Genomic DNA, 8,172 nt, shown 5'->3' with positions numbered 1-8,172 from the left:
CACACACACACACACACACACATATATATATATATATATACGTGTGAGAGGACAAATGAAAGGACACAACCAATTTATTGGCAGTCACATGTATGGATCAAAACAGTTTCAAATTCGTTGGTACTCTTGAATTTCAAGCGCGATGCTATTCGTCAGCCATTTTAAATTTGAATTACAGAAATTGACTGTTATTACCGTAAGGTGGGTTGCGATTAATCGAGGAAGGCCACACGTGGGTTGATGTTGGTATATGAGCAAAAATTAGTTGCAAAATACAGCATGCCGAACAGGAAATTGACCACGTGCAGGACATGAAATAAACTAGAAGTGGGTCAGGTTGTTGGAGGTGAAGTAAGAAAGGGCAGCATGTGCAAGTATATAACTCTATATGTGAGTGTGTAGGAATACGCAAGCGCGTGCGCTCACATACACACACATACGAACACATGCACACACATACACGCATAAGTATGCAAACGCAAAATAAACGTTGAGAATTGGTAAGTTTTGGGGGTTGTTGTGTGTTGAGAGTTGATAAACGTTGGCGATTGTTAAATGGCGGTACTGCTTATGGGGTTGGTTGGTAGCGATAACCTCGGTGCAGGTGGTGCAAAATAACAGCTAGTGCTAAGGTGGTATCTCCAGGTTGTCGGAGGTCAAAGGCCTGAAATTTGCCAGAAAGGCATATTTCTGGTGACAGCAATACGATAAATCGTATTTCTTGTTGCGGGTCTCTCTATCCCTGTATCTGAACGAGTGCATGTGCTGGTAATATCTTCCCTTGAAGACGTTAGCTGTCATACCCGTATAATGTCAAGTAATGCTATCGGATGGTATAAGGATGGCTCTGTATACTACGGCCCTTAAGAGGCAAGATCTTTCTAGAGGGCACGTGATGGGTTTTGGCAGTTGCAGTTTGGGGTGGTGTGGGTGCATTTTTACGTCTGTTCATGCGTGCGATGTTAGATGCGATGTTGTCTAATCAGGAGTAGCCCACCTTGACATTAAGAGGGCTGCAGTGTTTATAATACTTATGTTCTCTTGGGAAGTGTTTCTTAACGACAGGAAGCCCCTAGCTATGTTGGTGGAAACTTCTAGGTTAAAAGTGGGGGAGGAAGTTGTAGCAAATAATTCTCCTTCTCCTAATCATTTTGGGGTGAGGAGAGGATTTTTGGTGGTTATCCATATACGTGAGCTTCTCAGTAAACCCGCTCCTAGCTAAAGCATCGTTGTAGTGAGGGCGGCCCTGTTAAAGATCTCTCTATTGGCCGAGAGATTAGATAGCCGTTTACTCAGGTCTGGAACCAAGTTTCTAATTACAGTGGGGAGATGGTTTGAGCTCTGGTGGATGTGTACTGTATCCTCGTTTGGCTTCCTGTATGGGTAATACTTTACCGCACTGAGAGGTCTAAGGTTACGTCCAAGAAATTGACCGTAGTCAGACTGGTGGTAACCGTTATGGACAGGTCGAACTCCTGAAATATGTTCATCAATTACTTCCTATCCATAGTGTGGCAGTTCATATGGCTTGCGATAGCCAGGCCGTCGTCCCTATAGAGGGTCGACCTATGTGGATGGGTACGCTTCTTCAGAGTATCCAAGATTTATAACCCGACAAGATCGGCGATTTCAGGCCTGTCAAAGCTCCCCATAGAGACGCCGCCTTCTTCAGAATTGACTTTCTGGCATTCATGATAATTTTGATGTCAAGGTTACTAATGCCAATCCTATGAGCAGGACCGCCATTTACCAATCGCCAACGTTTATCAACCCCCAACGCACACCAACCCCCAACGTTTGTTTTCCGCTTGCATACTTATGTGTGTGTATGTGTGTGCATGTGTGTGCACGCGTGCGTATTCCTCCAAGCGTGTGTGTGTGTGTGTGTGTGTGTGTGTGTGTGTGTGCCCATATACAGATGCGCACACTTGCCTCAATATACACATGTACGCAAAACAATATGAGCACGTCCACACAACAACATTTGTTGTTTTTTTTTGTTTAATATTCCTATAACAGGAGTGGTACACAAAGCAAAATTTCTCAGTATTCAATATCTCAGTATTTCTCAGTATTAAAAATGTTTGCAACAAGAGAACAAAATAATTTTTTTTTAATATACTGTGCACCCACACACACAAGCATATACATACATACATACATACATACATATATATATATACATATATACATATATATATATATATATATATATATATATATATATATATATATATATATCATCATATGGTGTGAAAGAAAGAAAATCGTTACTCTAATAGATATAATGGTTCCTCGTGCAGATAACATGGACGCCGCTCGTGTTCGAAACACTGGGCGTTATGAAAACAAACTCGAGGAATGTGGAGACGCAGGCTGCATAACGAACCATTTTTGTTCTAATGGATCTAATGGAACAAAATATGGGCAGATTTTCACAAATTCAGATATGAACTGCAAAAGCAGAAATTTGATCTACTGCATTAAATGCCCGAATTGCGAGTAACCATATATTGGCGAGACAGGGAATGCATTATCAGAACGCTCATGAGTATATAGACAACAAATCCGGAACACTAATGTTCACCGAATTCCATTGAGTGAACATATAGAAACATGTAGTCAGAAAATATTTCCAATTTTTCTTTTCCACAAACTACATGACACAAGTAAGGTTGGAAGAAAGATAAAAGAAAAATGTTTTATTAAAATGTTCAAACCTGTTCTGAGCGGAAATAACAACAATAATATAAGGACCAGTTGATGATGTGGATTTAATAACATATGAATACAAAGAAATTACAGAAGACTCCCACCGACTGAAATAAAAACAAAGTTTGCTTACATGTAAACTGCATGTTAACTGGTTGAAATAAAGGCGGGATCTATGCCAGTAATATCTATGCGCCCGGCAAACTGACGTTTATGCTGCATGCGGACTGGTAAAATCCATATTTCAAAACTTCAGCTCCTTGAAGCTCTCTAAAAGGTATAAAAAGGAAGAAGTCAGTAATTTTACTACAGTTGTCAAGCGATCAACTGTCAGTTAAATACATTTTGAAATCTGATGATTACTACGAACGTATGAAAGCGCTAATTGAACTTTATGAATATTACAAAATTTTTTTTAATGTTTAACACACTTCAACATTGTAGAAATTCTTTTTATACAATAATAAAAAAAACATGAAAACCAGACCATGTTGTAACTTTATTATTCTTTACACACCGACACAAATTCGCTGACCACTACATTTATATTTTTTTCTCTTTGTTTCTCTCATTATTTCTTTCTGTGTTCCTTTCAGTTGAAGAGCGTAGCTCGAAACGTCAAAGACTTTCTCTATTCCCGAGCATTAAACTAATACATCCATTTGTTGTTTACACCACCTGTCTTCGTCTGTTGTTTATTTCGTAAATTCTCCCATATGTATGTATGTATGTATGTATGTATGTATGTATGTATGTATGTATAGAGTGTTAGAAGTGGTGTTCAGATATTGAATATTGAGAAAAGAGGAGGTCACCAGAATTTTGGAAACGGAATTTTTTTAGTCATTATTTTCGAACTTGACAAATAAACTTTTTGTGAATGTAGAAACAAGTCGTTTATTTGGATCTAGTTTTCTTCATCGCAAAATATGCATTTTTTAAAGGGAAGGAAAAAAATCTGAAAATCAGCTATAATAATGTAGTCTTCCAGTCTCGTTGCTATGAAGGTTTGAAGTTGTAGAAAAAAGAATTGGAGGAAAAAGTTAAAGAAGTTTAAAAATCGGGAAAACTCTCTATTTCTAGCCAAAAGCGAGACAGAAATTTTCTGCGTTTTGTGGATCGGTGTCAACTTTAAGGTTGTACCCTGTGAAATTTATAGTCTAGCTTCTGTGACATGACCTGTTCATTGTAGGTTTCTAAATAAACAGAAATACTTAATAAAATGAACATGTTTCATCTTACTGCTTTTTTGTTTCTTCATTGATTGTATGTTTTTATTATTTTCTTAATTTGTTATATTAATATATTTGTCTGCATCTGTTTACTTTATGCGTATTTCAGTATTATATATACCTGTCATGTATTTGTGTACATCATGAATATATAATGTAGATGTATGTATTCATATATAACTTTATATGTACATTTATGCATTGATGTATATACACACCCAAATATTTTATAATTATAATTATGTTTATAATTATAGGATATTTGTATAATTTTACTTAAAAAAGTTATTTCAACGTACAGACTACTTGATAAAATTATTAATCATTAATTAATTAATTTTGCCCTTTTATTATTATTGAAATATATATATAAATACATGTATATATACATATACATACATACACACACATATATATATATATATATATATCGACTGGTGAAAGAAAACTCCGAATGACCTGTCCTTGTTTTCTTTGTATCGTCTATCTGGATGTTTTGTTGTCCCTTTTTCTTGTATCACCTAACTGTCTGGATGTTTTGCGTTCTTGTCCCATTTTGTATTATTTATATATATATATATATGGCGGCGTACGTACACTTTGGGCTCTTTTATGTAAGTATACATTTTTCCAAATCTTGTACAACTCTATTTCTGTCTATCAGCCCTTTCACTTTTATTCGTTCATTCCACTCTTTTTCTTTCGTTCCCCCTCTCTCACATTTCCTTGCCTTCTCTTCTTGCTCACTTTCCCTCCACTTTTCACTTCACCGTGTCCCTGTCATTTTTTTCTCGCCTCTCCTTAATTCTTTTGTCCCTCTGTCTCTACCTCTTTCTCTTCTCTTCCCACGTTACCGGGGTTCGACCAAGCTTGATCTTTCTTACCTGGCCGGCTGTTGTCCGTGCAACATCGATATTCCTCCCTGTGCCTGTGAAAACTTGTATCCCTGCCGTAAGGCTTTATTTCTACACACGCCAGCTTAATTTAATCCGTCCTTCCATCTTTTGGAATTTTCTCTATATATCGTGTTTAGCCACTAATTTAAGAAAAACTATATACATGTAGATCATCGCGTTATGTGAGAGAAAAAGAGCAAACAGATGGTTTTGCGGCGGTGTGCTTTTTTTATAGTGGGTTCGAGGAACAGGCATTTAAGTAATGCGATCTTTTCATTCACTGGCTGACGAAGTCTTATTACACTAAGCAGCCGCTGCCTCATAGTCAACGCTTTTGAGATCTTTCTGCTGACATACCTTACATGGTTTTTGAACACACTCACAAACAATAACCCACATTAACACATAAACATCGAAATCGTCAAGGGCGTCATTCATTCTTAACTGTAAGCATGCATCCCTCGCGTTCATTTTTGAGTGGACAAGAAGTTTGCCTCACAAACATGTGGTATTGTGTTCGGTCGCAGTTTCTAACATTCTGCAGAAATGATTTTACTCAAGCCTTGAGTTGACCAAAGCCACGTAAACGAAACAGGGTTAGCTGAATGTCTGCGGAAGTTCGTTGGAATGTCTTCAGAGGTCCGGTTTACTTCCTTTATCACACTGTTAATGCCTGAGAATTACATTAGGATAACATGCGCCAGTGGAATACTCAGCCATTTACAACATTATTGAATATAAGTTAGTTAACTCCTTGAATACTCAGAAACAGAGACCTATTTGTTTACCCTACAATAATGTGTGGGTGTGCGCGTGTATGTATGTATGTATTTATGTATGTATGTATGTATGTGTATGTGTGCGTGTTTCTTAGCCTTTCTCGTTAGCTTTACTCTTCTGTGGGTGTGTATGTGTGTCAGTGTGTATGTGTATGTGTGTGCATGTGTATGTGTGTGTGTGTGTGTGTGTGTGTGTGTGTGTGTGTGTGTGTGTGTGTGTGTGTGTGTGTGTGTGTGCGTGTGTGGTTGCGTATGTATGTGTGTGAACACAAATAATCCTATTGAATTAGTTTTACTTACGCGAAATATTGAACCCTATGAATATGTTTTTAAAACTTATATCAAATCTATTCAGAAAAAATATAATTCTGGGAAAATATTTATATTATATACATGTTTTATGTTTTTAATATTCACATGACAAAAGTGGAGGAAATACAAAAGCACAAAATTTCCCAGTATAAAAAAGTTTTGAAATAATAGAACTCAATAAAATGAAATATATTTTATTGTAATATGCTGGTGTGAACTGACAGAAACATACGCTGCACTCAGCTACAATTATGCAACTATCCTCAGTCCGTTTCCAGTTAAAAATTTTATGATCCATAACTTTTTACTTTCTAAATTGTGTTTTTTTCTTTTTGCTTCTTTTTGTTTCTTGTTGTTGGATGAAATCTAATAAATATATTTTTTGTACGCTATATAACCGAACATATTTAAGCATGTACGATATTTGCATTAACAATGATCTGTAAAGAAAGACACAGAAGATATGTCCACAATAGTTTGAAGTCTAAAATATTGGTTTCAAATTTTGGCACAAGGCCAGAAATTTTGGAGGAGGGTGTAAGCCGATGACATCAACCCCAATGCTCAACTGGAACGTATTTTAAAGATACCGAAGGATTTAAAGCAATGCTGACCCCGGCAGGATTTGAACTCAGAACGCAAAGACAGGCGAAATGCCGCTGATTATTTTGTTCGGCGTGCTAATGATTCTGCCAGCTCACAGCATTTTCAATATTTCAAAGCCTGAAATATTGAAAATGTTTCCGATATATTCAAATTTGTGTAGGTTAATCTCAATATATATATGAGTGAGTGAATGACTGTGTGTGTGTGTGTGTGTGTGTGTGTGTGTGTGTGTGTGTGTGTGTGTGTGTGTGTGTGTGTGTGTGTGTGTGTGTGTGTGTGTGTGTGTGTGTGTGTGTGCACGTGTGTATATTTATGTTATATTTTTTCCAATTTATTATGCATTTATTTCTGTAATGTCTAACAATGTACTAATGCGAATAACCAATAGGTAATCAAATATGTGCTTTCTTCCTTCTCTTAAAACAAACATACCTTCACTCTACCCACTTGGATATTTAAGCAATACCAATATCATCATCCAGAGCTACTGTCAGTATTGTATGACGTAGAGGGACAATTAAGTTATTATGTGATGGTTCTTACCTTTAGTAGTTGCTAGGACAATACTACCTATTACCAATGGCATATGACAAATCTATCAATAACATCTAACAAATAACAGTTGTGGCTGGGCATCTATATGCACTTGGATCTTCCAAACAACCATAGTTATAGTACGAGCATAGGAACTTTAAAATAAATGAAATCTGTTTATCCTAATCTTTTCTACATACATATGTGTGAATATATATGCCTGTGTGTGCGTGTGTGTGCGTGCGTGTGTACCTGTAGGAGCAAGTGTCGCTGTGTGTTAAGAAGTTTACTTTTCAACCACATGATTCTGGGTTCAGTCCAACTGCAAGGTACCTTCGACAAGTGTTTTCTATCCTTGCCACTGGCCGACCAAAGAGTGAATCTGATAGACAGAAGCTCAAAGAAGACTGTTATATACGCTCCCGTAACCTAGCGGTACGATAAAAGATACTGATAGTATAAGTGCTAGGGTTTAAAAAATAGATCATGGGGTCAATTTATTCGACTAAGATTCTTTCAAAGCGATGCCCATAGCTTAGATCTAATGGCTGCAACAAATACAAAATACAAAATACAATATATATATATATATATATATATATATATATATATATATATATATATATATATATATATATATATATATATACATATATACATACATATATACATACATATATGTACATACTTACATATATATGTATATATATGCATATATGGGTACAGGACGTCACAACACGTAAACAACATGAAATACGAAGGCAAACTTGGGTGTGCGAACAACGAGAGAAACAAGTGGAAAACAAGACAAGTAACGTAAAGAACAACCCTTCATCAGTTGTCGGTTGTTCATATATTCCACATTTCGAGTAATTAACGACAATATGAGACTTCAATAAACTGTTACTCCCGCGATCCAAAATAAAATTTAGGATTTGCGGAGGGTCAAATTTGGTAACAAAACAGGACAGTGGAGACATACAACAAGCCAAACGAAAACAAACATGGAGAGACGTTAGGCCAGACGAGGTAAGGTAGCGAACACTGGAGGAATATTGTCTTTGACAAAAGAAAAGATAGAAGAGGAGACAGATAAGAATG

This window comes from Octopus bimaculoides, chromosome 20 (genome assembly GCF_046866305.1).
Source record: "Octopus bimaculoides isolate indiv1 chromosome 20, ASM4686630v1, whole genome shotgun sequence".
NCBI lineage: Eukaryota > Metazoa > Mollusca > Cephalopoda > Octopoda > Octopodidae > Octopus > Octopus bimaculoides.
Note: the sequence above shows the minus strand (reverse complement) of the source record.